Here is a 13,856-nt window from a genome sequence, read left to right on the forward strand (position 1 = left end):
TCTCCTCGGCAGCGCGCGACCCGCTCGGATAAGCGTTAAGAGCTACGCGCAGATGTCGGATCGCGCGGTTAGTTTTAGGCGCTGCCGCCGGGTCACGGCGGCGCTGTCAAATCCCGTTCGGCTTCAGTCTGTCGCAGGGTCGCGAGGGGATTGGTTATCGCAGATTGGTGCGTCGCCGCCGGCAGCCAACCAAACACCCGACGTACCGCAAGTCTGCGGGCTCTTTTAAATACGCGCTCGAATAAGCACGCGTTGATAAATAGATCGATAGATCCCCAACCCCCCTCTCAACGTCCGTGCGGATGCTCGGTGGTTAAAATCGTCAGCGATATTACCGCGCGTGCAGTTCGTTTGTTTGTTTCTTGTAACTAAACTTGTATTTTTTTTTTTTTTTTTTTCAATTTTTCCTATCTTATTGCTTCACAGATTTGTCAAGTTCGTTCGTTTCGCGGGGGTTAACCGTTGGAGTTGGCATAATTAATTGAGCAGTGAGTGAAAATCTACCGAACGGATCTACCACCGCTTCTCTCGTCGCAGACGGTGAGTACATGGAATTTGATCTTTTTTTTTTTTGTTTATCACTTTTGATTAAACTTCTCCGTGTCACGTGAACCCTCCTCTACACCCTTCGATGCATCGCCGTCGTTCCACGGACTCTTTTTTTTTTTTTTTTTTTCACTTCCACACGTCTTCTACTCGACGGCTGACCCGTCATCGATGCTACTACTTCGTCAGGCTAAACGGGAAGCGTGCCGTAATCGTTCGATCCGTTATCACGCATCCATCTCGCGATTTTCATCCCTTCGATTTATTCGCTTGATTCTTGGAACTCGGGGAGAATCTTCGGCAAGATATAATAATGATAATCGATTCTTGATATTTATAACTTCATCGATTATATTTAAACGGTGAAATGTGTAGAGGAAGTGTTTAGGAAAGAACGTTTTTTTTTTTTTGTTTTTTTTTCTCGGTTCAAACTCGATCAACGGTTGTTGAAAATCCACGAGACTGAAACTATCGCTTTGCAAAAAAACAAAAAAAAAATTAACCTCGGAGTGTTTACTTACACTCCAAATGAACATTCTGAAGTGTAATTATTTTTAGACACATCGAACCGCTAACTTTTGTTTTGAATTTAGTTTATTTCGTGCTTGTTTATTTTGTGGTTAATGGCTTACCGCGTTTTCCAAAGGTTAAGGGCCGATACGTGTGCCACGTGGATTTGGATCCAGATACCGCGATTCTGGATCCTCGTTCCAAAGCACGTGACCCGAAATATTTCCCCCTCTCCCTTTTTACTCGTCTTTTTAATCCCCACCTTATTCTCTCATATTCTACCCTACTTTTCGCAAAGTGGCCAAAGCAGAGATCCGGGACTGAGTGGTATGGGTAGGGGGAGGGTGTTTTACCGGGCTCGAGTAGATCGAAGATGGGAGGAAAATTTGAGTTCGCGATGCGGATACAGAGACAGATTGATTTATGGAGCGTATACAGCTGCCAACCCTTTTCATAAGACCCGCGGGACTCTGCGGTTCTGCAGCCTTGTACTCACCCAAAAGCTCTCTCTCTCTCTCTCTCTCTCTCTTCCTCTAGCATGCCACTGACAGGTGGCCGCCTCCCTCGTTTATTCGAGTCGCTTTCCTCCTTTTCCGCCTGGTGTTTACTGCGAGCCCTTCAACTCCAAAGACGACAACGAGGATAAGGATGACAACCGTCTCCGCTCGCTTTTGCGATCTCTGACCCGGAATACGATATGACCTATACCGAATTCCCCCGCGTTGTGAAATCCGTCAGACGTTGGTATGGAAGATAGATCGATCGTAGTATCGATCCTTCACTCGTATCAATCATCGTTGTTTCGATTCACACGAACGAGTTTTACTTTCCTCCCAACAGTCCGGACTACAGAATCCATATGGATTTCTGTATGTGATTCTTTTTTTTAATGAAATTCATCACCCAGGAGATTAGCTAACAAAGTTACATTTTCAATGCGATACGCAGCGGTACGTCAAAATGTAGTTTATGTATCTACTGAGCGGTGAGTTTCACCGAAAACTCACGGAATAATGCCGAATCCCTTGTCAAAATGGAAATTTCCATCGGGAACTTAATTGCAAGATCGGATGGATGGATTATCACTCAGCATTGTTCCTATTTTGATTACCCGTAATCACCATGAAATTCACAACAAATACCGTCTAAACCATTCATCGTCCCCTAAACCGCGATTTCCAAGACGCTGCAAGTTGTTGCTAAATTGGCACAAAAACCCGTCACGCTAGTCGTGATTCATCAATCATGTACCATTGTACAAATGTATGGTGAACTTTGACGAAATTATGGGGAGGGGGTGAATATCAATATTGAGTAGATACAAAGAGGGTCGTCTGGCTTTTCTTATCCATTCTGATATACAAAGAAAAACACATGGCGACACCATGAATTATATCGTTCTCCCAATACTCTCTCATTTCGTCAGCTAATTCATGTGGTACAAAATAAAAAATAAAAAATGAGTCGACCTCTGTATATATCCTCTCTTTCTCTCATCATCACTGAGAAAAATTTCATTTGTTACGGTAACTAGAAAAATTGAGCAACGGATACCAGACTTTCCGACAACGGCTATAAAACTAATTTTCATTTTCTACCTGGAACAATATTTTTCGATTGTGGTAAAAAGTGAAAATGGTTAATGAAACGAGCGTTAAACGGAACTAAAAATTTCTCTCAGTCTACTATTCACCCCTCATTCTCATCCCCGACGGAGTCCAGTGTCCACATACCTATGTAACACCTCGTGGTCGTTTGGTCGGCAGAAAATTGGCGATAGCCACGAATGTAGGTACGAAACGGGAAGCGAAATCGAGAGACAGGCTTGTACGTTGGGCAAATATTTGTTCAGGATGGAGGGATGAGAGAGGAGAAGTAAAGGATCGAGCAGGCGCAGCGCGATATAGCCGATAAGATAACCGCTCCTGAGGGATACGATTTCCTCGAAAGTATACGTATACATGTATGCCCCTTTGCCTTTTGTATATACAACATACGTGACGAGGTACAACGTATACATTTTATATATCTGTGTATATTACAATTTCGACAACAACTCACGAGCCCCGAGTTTATTATTGAAAATTTATTATACCCAACGTCGGATCGAGATGATATCCAGTGTTTACCGACGCTGTGTTTGGTCGGATAAAATTTATGAAAATCGAGGAAACTGTTTGACACGGATCCGCCGGAATTTCGAAGATGATAATAATAATAATTCATGTTCAAACATGGAAGATAAAATATCGATCGCTAATGAACTTTTTGTAACGAACTCTTCGTTCCGAAATTATCTTTGTCGCAATTTCATGATGTACGAATTAATGCATTAGATGACAAGTGATTGAAGATCAACAAGAACAAGAAGGAAAATAATAATAATAATAACAATAATGATAATAATGACAGATACATAAATGTAAAAAAGTAAAAATCGCAGGTTGTGAATTATACCTATAAATATACTTTAGGGTGGTTCTTAATAGGGTTGTTCATGAATTTTTATGCTTCCCGGGCTTAAGCGTTTTCAAAATGATGAAAAAAAAAATGTCCTGAAAATTTGAGCTCTTTATATATCAACTCTAAGATAATCCGCTTTGCGACCCTTTTAAGGGACACGTTTTTTTAAATAAACAAATTTATAAAATCATAGCTGATCTATCGGACCTCGAGGTAGGTGATTACAATTCTAAAGCGATTGTTCAGAATTACGAAATTCAAAATGGTGGAAAAAAAAAAATTCACGTACGTCATGCGAATGCGATGCGCCATAGTCAGAAAACAAGGGACCTCTGTATTCCCGATTCCTCGACTTTGAGGTCTAATCGCAATCTATGAATTCGTGTCGAAAAATGGCAAAGAGAGAGAAGGAAAAAAAGAAAGCAAGAAAGAATGTGAAAAGGAAAAATTTACGAGACGTCGCGGTGTTTCAGCAACGATCGTAAATCAAACGTCGCACGATTCATTCGAGCAGACCGCGAATAAAAATGTTTTTAAAAATTGCGAGACTGGCTTATCGTGAGAGTATGAGAAACTCGTTCCTTGAACGCTGATAATATAATCAACGATCCATTTTAACACGTGCGCTTGCGATGTTGTACATATTGTAACGCAACGTGCATATCTATTATTATCGTGTGAGAATTTGTTTGTTTGACTTTTTTCTCGATGTGCGTAATATAGAGCGAAACAAATACGCGAGATAACCGCTGTGATTTATTAGAATCTACCGAACGGTTCGCGATTGCAATGCAATATATTTACACGATCAAACGTTGAATTGCCGCAAACGCGGATTTGATTAGACAATTCACATTTGTCGGTAGTTAACGACAGCAATAACGGTAATAATTCAGTGATTATCGCATGATTTCATAAGCGTCGAAGAAATGTTGTTCCTGTATCGATTAAAAAATTTTGAACTTTTAATCGAACAGTTTTATTTTTACAAATGTGGGGGGTTGAAATGAAAATTTGACAAAAAATTGCCTGATCGTATACAGAGATACTGGATTCGGTTTTATCAACTTGAAAGTAAGAAATGTGTAAGCCTTAATCTGTGACGTAATATATTTCGAAAGAAAGCGTGACGAGAATGGGATGTAATAAAAAAAAAACAAGCCCAAAATTCTCGCTCTCACACTGCAGGTTTCAAGTTCATAGAGGAAAAAAAATTAATGATAGCCAATTTAAATTTGAAACTACAAATTCAGATTCGTGATTAACGATTTTGAAGCCCTTGGATACCGTGTTACATGAAAATATGACGATTTTTTTTTATTTTTCACCACTTTAATGGATCTACCATTACAAAGTTTACAAAACCCAAAAAACCTCACGATACGAATTTTGATTCAAATCCATTAATCCACTTTCAAGAAATCATCATTTTTAATCCAAAATCCAAAATCCAATCAGTTCTAAGTTTACAAAATCCGCATCGCTTGAGACTAAAATCATTGAAATCCGGTAACTCGTTCTCGAAATATCGTCTGACGAAAAAAAAAAAATCATCACACACACAGACACGGACAAAAATCCGTTTGAAAATGATAAGAGTTGATTCTCTAAACCTCAAAACGCGAGAATCTGGTAAAAACTCATCTTTTCATTTTCAGTCATTGCAATGACTTCCCATACCACCTTTGAGAACAGAGAAACTGTGACTAAAAAAATGAAAAAAAAAAACAAGAAGACAAAGGTGAAAAATTGTCGAGCGAATCGAGCGTTTATTTCTTTTCCACGTACCTCAATTACCGGAACGTGTACCCAGAGTCACTGACACTGCATTCTGCAGGAGCTGAACGTGCATCCAAAGCATATATGTATACATACAGGTGTAATATATCCAAGGGGTTGAGAAACTCTTGTATAAACGTACATGTACAAAAACATAACGTGACGCCGTGTAAAATCGTCGTGCACAGGCGAACCTGCCGCCCCTTTTCACCCGCGCACTTTCACCTGCTTCCCTCGGGAGTATTTTAGCCCCGAGCTCGGCAAGGGGTGAGGGGTTAGAGGGCAGGGGGATGATACCAAAGTACAGGTATTTCATAACACCGACATGTATCAATCAATTGCCCCCAAAACCCCGGGGGTAATCTCGCCCCCCACCCCCCCTCATCCGAACCTTCCAACCCTCCAACCCCTATTCTTGATTTCAACCCCCGTTTTACCGAGTGACGATAATAACTTTATACCCGCGCAGTGGCAGGTGGTTGGTAACGATTTTTGAAGAGGAATTATTTATTTAATCAAATGTAACGTCGGTGAGACGGTTTTTTTTGCTTTTTTTGCTTCGCGGAAAAATTTTACTTTCATTTCGATGGTGTTTTTTTTTTTTCATTCTCGGAGAATGTCGGAGATCTTTTTCTAGAATTTGAAAAAATAAGGATATTTAAACACCGGGGTTTACAGTACGGATAAAATTTTTAAACATCGATGAATCGTTACGAATTTTTTTGAAAATAGATTTTTTGAAAAAAAAAAAGAATGATCAAAAATTTACACATCTTGAAGTGAAAACGGACAAATCTACGAGATGTTTGTAAGAATTTCAAACGGATTTGTAAACGAAGCATCGATACGCGATCGTTTTCTTTTTTTTTTTTTTTCAAATTCCAATATTTTCAAAAAGTTCCTCGTACCTCACGGATATAATAATTCGATACACACTTTATACGTCTATATCCGACTTTCTCGTAATATAATTAACAGAAATGATCGATCAGACTGCACAACCTCTTCAATGCATCGCGTTTTATTTTATCGACGAATTTGATTCGAGTGGGGTTAATAATAAAATATAAGTTTTGTTTCGTAAAAATTTTCTGGAGTAAGAATAAAAAGCTGTTGAACTCATACGAGTCGTTTGAACGCGGAGAGTAACCTAAAAGTTCTGGCACTTCTGGGTTTTTTTTTTTTTTTTTTTTGCGCTCAAGTGTTCCCTGAGGTCTAAATATTGAGAATTTTCATCTTCTTTTTTTTTTTTTTTTTTTTTCGTTCTCTCCTCACTCGAATAACGACTGGTTCCTGTTCGCGAGCTAAATTTTGAAAATTAAACGGTGTTTTGAAAAGAAAATTCTTCTCCTGGCGAAGAGTCGACAAGTTTTCTGGATGAAAAATTCATCTAAGGTAGTGAAGAATATCGAAAAACTGGCATCGAGCTGTTGAAAATTGTAAAAAAAAAAAAATCGCACTTTTTCGCTAGAACCCATTTTTATTTATTTTTTTTTTTTTCTATTCACTGTCGGTAGAACATTCAAAACAAAAAAATCACTCTCTTACCGGAAGCGCTTCTTTTTTTACAATTTTTTCAGTCGTTTCTATTTTTTTTTTTTTCTTCTCATTCTAACAAAACAGGCGCTTGCAGCGAACGGGTGATTATTTTTATGTTTTTTTTTTATTTTTCGTATCCATCTTCCATCCCCCAAAAACTTGTCGACCTTCAGCCGGGAAAAGAATTCTCTTTGAATACACAGTTTGTTTTTCAAAAATTTGGCACGCGAATCGGAACTGCTGGCACGTTGCACGATTTGACGCGGGAGAGAGAAAAAAAAAAAAAGAAAAAAAAAAGAAAATTCTCAATACTTGGACCTCGGGAAATACTTTGGCAAAAAAAATGGAAAAAAAGAAGCGGAAGTGGCGGAACTTTCGTTTCGACCAGCGTCCAAAGGACTCCTGCACAGTGTCGGACATTTTTCGGGTAACGTTAATGCATAGAACATTGGTGAAGTTATGAAATACCAATGCCCGTATACCCGTTTAACTCCCGAGCGACGGAATGCGGCGTTGATGCAGAGAGTTGAAGCTTTGAGTGTTTTCGGATGAATGTAGTGCCATTCATTGTGAGTCTAATTAACAACTTGGGCTGGTTTCTCAACGCCACCCTTCTGCAGCAACAGCAGCAGCAGCAGCAGCATCATCATTGTGCAGAAACGTCAAGTCCTTTGCAAACTCGTCCCGGACATGAAGAGCGTAGAATTTAATTAACTTGTTCTGCGCCTGATGGACTGACATCGAGACAAAAACTTCGCATTCTATTACATATATTCACCTTACGGTATATAGTTGAGGATAATTAATGCGAATGAATATTTTACCGTTCGATTCACGCGTCAATTTGTTTAATGCAAATTTAAAGCGTGCTTAAGACAGGAAAAAAGGGGGGGGGGATTGCCTTTTTTTTATTTGTTTTTTTTTTTTTTTTTTCTCAAGAAAATGAAAACACTCGGAGCAATTTGAGTTTGAGGGCTTTATTATTCAAAGTTTTAAGAATATTTTTGAATTTTTTCATTCAAATTAATAACAAAATGGCGGCATGACGCGTATAAATAGCGAACGAACAGGCTTTCGATCCACCGGCTGAGATTTTCTCGGTCAACTTTTCGTCCGATCTACTTGAAATTTTGACACGATCTTAAAAAAAATTTTCATCGATTCGGCCTCGTGGCTGGATTTTTGAATTTCTGTTCTAAAATTTTTTTCAACAATTTCGTGGTCGATAATTGGGTTTAAAATTGCTTCCGAACGTGTAAATAACTGGTAAATCTTTTCTTAGGTGATAAAAATTTCGTTCGGTATAACACTTTCATCCGTTGAATGGAATTTGATGTACAAATAATGGAAGTTATTTGTAATTAATCCACATCGCGTTGTACAGCGTTTGTAAACTTTCTACAATTAATTATTTTGCCAAAGTTTTTAATTGTACGTGCCACATTATCCAGCAACATCTGCAGTTGAATGTGCTCGCCGTGGAGAATTGCAACTTCGTGAGAACGCTTGAAAATATGAATTGAATATCTATGCAGCTAGAGGATTGGATAAATTTTCGAAAACTGCTTTACAAAAAAAAAAAAAAAAAAGAAAACAACAACCCCTAATTATCGAATGTCGTCAAAGATTCTTACAATAACCCATCTGTCTTATATGTATAACTTTGATTTTAGATTATTCTAAAATCTACGCGATAAAATAAGATGAAGACACAGAGAGAAATTGAGTATTTAAGATGATTTTTTGGATACTTCTATTTTATTTGTCCGTTCTTTCTTAAATTCGTTATTTCATTTTCACAATACAAAAGGTATCCTACTCGTCGCAGGACTAACAAACTCAGCCTGTTAGTTTAAAAACACAGACAATGAATAACAAAGAACACACGTAGGTAGAAAAAAGAGATAAAACAACGAGTGAGGAGAAAATTATCCGTGAAATATAATTTATACGAGCTAGGATTTCGTTTCGGTGTAACTGGGAGAAATTTTTAGTAACGGTTACCGCTCGGTCCTTAACTATTTTCATCTTTTACAACAATAGAAAAATATAGTTCCAGGTAGAAAATGAAAATTAGTTTTCTAGGCGTTACCGGAAAGTCTGGTATCCGTTGCTATTCTTTCTCACTACGATCGCTGTTGCTATATTTTCTTGCAACTGTTGCGAAAATTCGACGCTTGTGCAACAATAAATTGACGTTAAAGCCTAGTTTAACTAAAAAAGTAGAGTAAAATTCATAAAAAAGATTACGAACGAAGTCTTTGTCCTCTCGGTACTATATTCAGTTTAAAATTTTAAAAAGTCGTTACACGTCTTGTCTTATTGAACTACGTCGATCGACTCCAGCCTTCGCCCTTCTCGACCTAAGCTCGTCTCTCTCTCTCTCTCTCGCTCTGTCTCCTTCTCTGTCCCTTCTCCTATCTCAAATACAAATCGTCATAATCAAAACTGATTAACTAAAAACATAAAATGCACAAGGAAAGAGTTTATAATACATACGACAAGCGAAGAGAAAATGTACGACGAGACGGATTGAGAGAGAGAGAGAGAGAGACAGATTTTTGCGAGATGTGAAGAAACGGGAGAACAGAGAATGGATGGAGGAACCCCGCGCGTGTATAGTCGTCTTTTAATTCCACTTGCTCAGGGGAATATTATTATACGCATGGAGAATTCCTACCCCGCTTTCACCCTCCCCCCACCTCACTCTCTCCCTCCACCCCCAACTCCGGTCCAAATCTCATTTTTATTATTAATTTCACGTCAAAAGAAACTTGGCGTACAATCACATCGTCTTCCCCTTTCCGCCTCCCACCCCCCACCCCCGTCCTTTCCCCTCGCTCTTCGCGTCTTCAACAAAACCTCGGAGAATCCCGTATTGTGTATATATATATGTATGTATGTATACCTGGTAGGTACATACATGCATACGTGAACGAATAAAATACGGATATAAACGTTCTTCGATGGTTTATAACTTAAGCTCGAAAGAAGCTTTTCCTTTTTCTATTTTTTTTCTTTTTTTTTTTTTTCTCCTTCTTCTTCTACTTCTTTTTTTCGAATAACCGTTAAGGGATGACAAGGAGAGAGAGAGAGAGAGAGAAAAGAAAACGACGAATTCATTTGGTACGCGTTATTATTAGGGTGTTTGAGTGAAGAGGAAAAAAAAATAACAATTCGCGATTTTTCACCGTAGCACGTCGTAAAAAGTTTGTTCGGGTCGAATGAAGGAATTTTTTTTTTTTTTGCGAAAAGAAGGCGAGCGTTGCACGTTTTGCGGAAGATCGCGTTCTTATTTGATTTGTTACTTTCTTTTCAGTTGTTCATTCTTTTTATTTATTTATTAATTTTTTTTTTTTATTTTATTTTTTTTTTTTTTGGTAATTTACGGAGAAACGCGCTTTAGCACTTCTATTGTTACTTCTTTCCTGGCTTATTTATATTCAAACCACGGATCACGATCGATAACGCAACAGTGTATCAGCCGAGAATCTTATTCGCCGGAATTAAGAATCCGTATTACATTATTGTTTAAACCATTTTACGAGATTGAATTAATAATGAAAAAGTCGTTAGATACGCTTCTCAAACGCCAACCGGAGATATTCGATATTAAAAGTTCGGTTCTTCTCTGCGATGTAAATTGACGTTATGATTGATGCGAGGGATAACAAAGATCTTTTATTCACGATAATTCATAAATTCAAAAAAACAAATATATATAAAAAAAGAGATAAATCAACTGAGCGCGATCTTCCAAATAACGTAAAACGCTCGTCTTTTCACCGAATATATATATTTTTTAACCTTAACAAACTTTTTACAGAGTGCCGCGTGGTGGATAATTACAAATTGTATTTGTTTGCAAACAGTGAATTCAAAATTTATCGATTTCGGAGAGGAAAACTAATTGTAAGATAATCACAAGCAAGAAGGCAAAAAAAAAAAAATTTTAAATTCAATTTACAAGTCAACTTTTTCGTGAAATAACAGTATAGAATAATATAAAAATAATTACAATTGTCAACTGTGGTTTTGTTATAATTGATATTCGAGTGGTCTTGGTAATATTCGATGTCAACAAGCCTGAGAATAAGCGTAACTTTTTCGAAATTTACTCTAGTCATTTGTTTCATCGAAATTTTCATATATATATATGACTCAAGAAAGCAATATTCAGATAAAAAATTCGATCTCGTTTGATTTCTTTGTTTTTTTAATGACTCAAATTTATCAAAAAAAAAACAAAATAAAGAAAAAAAAATTTCATCCCTCCCTTGCAATACTACTACAACATAAAAACTAGAACCAATCTTAATCTTAATATATATAAATCTCGTGTCACGACGTTTGTCCTCAATGGACTCCTAAACCACTTAACCGATTATAATAAAATACGCACACCATGTGCAGTTCGATCCAACTTGAGAGATAGGATAGTTTAAATCTCAAATTATAGTCGCAATTTTAATTTATTGCTAATTATTTGTCTGTTATTATTCGACAGTCACAATTATCTGTTAACTCCAAATGATTCTAACAGATGTCGATACCTTTCGACTGGGTTGAGTAAGTAATCAATAGATGGCGCTGCTATGGTAAATCTACGAACGTGTCATATAAGCTACACTAGCAACCCATCCCGGCTTCGCACGGGCATATAATAATATAATAAAAGAAAATACACAATGTTTACAGTGAGTTTCTAGAAAAATAACATTTATATTATTACTTAATATTATTATATGCCCGTGCGAAGCCGGGATGGGCTGCTAGTATACTATAATTATGATTATGTTCATAAATTCTACGTTCTAAAGCACCGAATTTGATGGGAAAAATCGGGAGAACAAAAAAAAATCTTTTTTTTTTCATAGAGCTTTGTTACATGCAATAAAACGTAATAACACGTCTTACGTATCTTACGCGCTTTTAAACTGCCTGAACGAAGTCTTATCGCCTATCGCGTCTGCTTGTGTAAAGTTTATTGCAAGATTGCTCCTTCAATGAAGCATTCAACAAGCTTATAATAACGAACAATACCTGCAACACTGTATGAATTATAATCGTTTGACAAACGCGTCAATTGAAAGAATTGCATCCATTCTCAAACCACTCTCTTTTTCTCTCTCAATTCTAGATCGTACGTTCGACTAATTGATCGTAATTTCTTCGCCTAATTTCTAATAATATTCTAAATTTTCCATGCGGTTTTAAAACGGCACAAATAAACGTTCGATCCATCAATCGATCAATCTCTCTCATTATTCAAGCGCGTTACGCTCTTTAAACCGATTTGTCTATAAAATAATAATACGGATAACTTGATTATCCCATTTTCTACATATACCGAGTATGCAAATTGGGACGATTAGAGGCGTGATCGAAATTCCGCTGCACCATTCATCTCGATCTCTCGTCCCGCGACACGCGACACAGAATCCCACGGGAGCTTTTCACCCCCTGCAATCGCCTTCGGGATATTTAACCCCCTGTATATACACCAAAAACGTCAATCCTTCGTACGGACAGGTTAAGATTTTTATTTTATTTTTTTCAAATTTTTTCTCCCTTCTCTTAACAGTGAAATTTTATTCGTGCATCATTCTCGAGTTTCGATAGCTCCAATAAATAAGACAATGATAATAATCGACACTTTAATCACACAAGTTGGTATTTATTTTGCCTCGTTCATGGACGTAAAAGACAAAAACCGATTGTGAGGAAAAATAATCGATTATACTCGGTTAATCGGGCAAAAAATAATCGATTTAATCGAAAATCGAGAAATAGAAAAGAAGTAGGTGAAAAAATGGGAGGGGGGGGGGGGGGCAAATTTTTTTCTCGCAACGTCGAACAAGTGACTTGCACTTTCGGACTTAAACTCGGTTCATCTCATATTGCATCCCTGCTGCAGGCAGTAAAAGAACGTCGTCGTAAAAATTTTAATTTGACAAAGAAAATCCGCCACCTTCGCAGTCATTTTACAAAGACTGCCTCGCTGAAGGTATCACGAAATTAAATTCCTTCACTCTTGATCCGTATTCCGCAGTTACCAAATAGCCTTTATAAATGTTACATTTTAAACGAGGAATTAAGTTGGTGGGATTTTTTTTTTTTTTTTTTTTTTTACCCAGTCTCGATTACGGACTCTTTGTGCTTTAGATGCGACGCATTTTCTCTGTAACTCAGAAGTAATTATACGCGATCTCGATTTGATTTTGCGAAAATCGATTCGATCCTTCGCGCTTATAAAACTTACCGCTCGGTTTCGTAATAAATTTTAACCAACATGGGAAAATTCTAAATGAATTTTCACGCTGAAACTGAATTTTTTTTTGAAAAGATTTTCGCGTTGCATTTACAATCAGATATCGTGTAAAATTTTATAAATATATACATGTATTGCAAAAATATTGTGTTTGTTTGAGACGATTTGAATTTGTGGTAACTTTTACAACCTCATCTCTCAATTCTTTGCGTTTTATTGTATACGTGCTGGCGAATAATTATAAAATTTTAATTATTACCGATGGTAATTTATAATCTTGAAAGAATCGATTTCCTTGTCAAACTGCACAACCTTTCTCAGGTTTGTATTTTTAATGCATGTCAGCGACGCGGATGGCGGGGAAAAAAAAAAAAAAAAAGGGGGTAAACGAGAGACGAAGACTGGAAAGGATGGGAAGGGGGATAAGAGAAGAGAAGAAAACGAAGAGAGCGGTGATAAAAGTAACGGAAAAAAAGTAAATTAATCCCTGGAGCTTTCTTCGGGTGGAATAAATTCGTTATATTATTCAGTTCCCGGGGCTGCAAACGCTGCTACCTGTATATTATATATATATATATATATATATGTGTATAGGTATACAGGTTAGCTTTCGGTCCACCACCCCCTCTTCCCTGAGGGAGGAGGGCGGTGAATTAAAGAAATTGAAAATAAACAATTTATTTTGACATCTGAGGAATATGGGATGCCGTCGCAGTTATGGGTAGACATGCGCTTCCAGGGGTGAAAG

General features: G+C 37.4%; 1 protein-coding gene across 4 annotated transcripts in view; it reads left to right on the plus strand.

Moving 5' to 3' along the window:
- Positions 1-13,856, plus strand: part of LOC124297413 (epithelial discoidin domain-containing receptor 1-like) — a 143,221-nt gene that overhangs the window by 45,220 nt on the left and 84,145 nt on the right. The window contains exons 1-2 of one of the 4 annotated variants that reach the window (XM_046748409.1): positions 154-353; positions 427-540. The exons of 1 other annotated variant lie outside the window; for it this stretch is intronic. The gene's annotated coding sequence lies outside the window, so the exon portion shown is untranslated. Of the gene's footprint in view, positions 1-153; positions 354-382; positions 541-13,856 lie in introns of those variants that run through there. 2 more of the 4 variants (XM_046748410.1, XM_046748413.1) reach the window with 2 other exon arrangements.

Source organism: Neodiprion virginianus, chromosome 2 (assembly GCF_021901495.1).
Source record: "Neodiprion virginianus isolate iyNeoVirg1 chromosome 2, iyNeoVirg1.1, whole genome shotgun sequence".
Classification (NCBI taxonomy): domain Eukaryota; kingdom Metazoa; phylum Arthropoda; class Insecta; order Hymenoptera; family Diprionidae; genus Neodiprion; species Neodiprion virginianus.